Source organism: Frankliniella occidentalis, unplaced genomic scaffold (genome assembly GCF_000697945.3).
Source record: "Frankliniella occidentalis isolate FOCC.00 unplaced genomic scaffold, Focc_3.1 Scaffold2, whole genome shotgun sequence".
NCBI lineage: Eukaryota > Metazoa > Arthropoda > Insecta > Thysanoptera > Thripidae > Frankliniella > Frankliniella occidentalis.
Genome location: NW_026267132.1, coordinates 2,258,997 through 2,259,733, shown reverse-complemented (window position 1 = coordinate 2,259,733; position 737 = coordinate 2,258,997). Strand labels below are relative to the sequence as shown.

The 737-nt window shown below is 55.4% G+C and overlaps 1 protein-coding gene across 1 annotated transcript in view; it reads right to left on the bottom strand.

Annotated features, from left to right (window-relative positions):
- LOC113215843 (pituitary homeobox homolog Ptx1) overlaps positions 1-737 on the bottom strand; it is a gene marked incomplete in the record, with an annotated part of 35,850 nt that overhangs the window by 16,102 nt on the left and 19,011 nt on the right.

Genomic DNA, 737 nt, shown 5'->3' with positions numbered 1-737 from the left:
AGTGCCCCTTAGGCAGCAGCAGGATGGATGGAGGCCCGCACTGTACATCACTGACCCCTCCCGTCCGATCAGGGACCTATCCCCTGCCCCCCCCCTCCCCCTCGGTCTGTCCCAGGGAGGTCATTGATGGAATGGCGAGTCAGCTGGGCGGAAGGGCCAGTGCCGCGGTGGTGGCGGCCCGTGCCTGGACCCTGGAGGTGCGAGAGAGACAGACGACCCACCGGACGAGCTACTGCCTCTCTCGCGCGCTCGCCCGCGCGGATGTGTGCGAAGCGAGCACCACCCCGACGGAGGGACAGATGGCGAGTCAGAGTCGCCAGGCGATATCTTCAGTAAGTCGGGCGGAAGGCAATGAGTGGAGGGGCGCAGCAACCGCGAGCCGGCGCCCTTGCCTTGGCTTCTCGTGAATCTGGTTGCTGGGTGTGGCGGTGGTGGTAATTGGAAGTTCGATGGCTGCAGACACTCAAGACACTCGCATTGGAACCCGAAAAGAAACCGAACAACACCACGACAGCTCAGCATTATAGTCGACAAAAAGGGAAAACTATGAGCTGAAACTGAGTCTTGAAATTCGACCAGTTATTCGCTCACCCTCTTAGTGCAACATCGGCTAGTATACTTCCATTAGGGCAAATTAATTTTAACTGTATACATAATACATAAATATCTCCAAATTGAAACATGTCCTCTTAAACTTTATAAACAGATACCACTTCTTATAACTTTGCAGCAGGCCT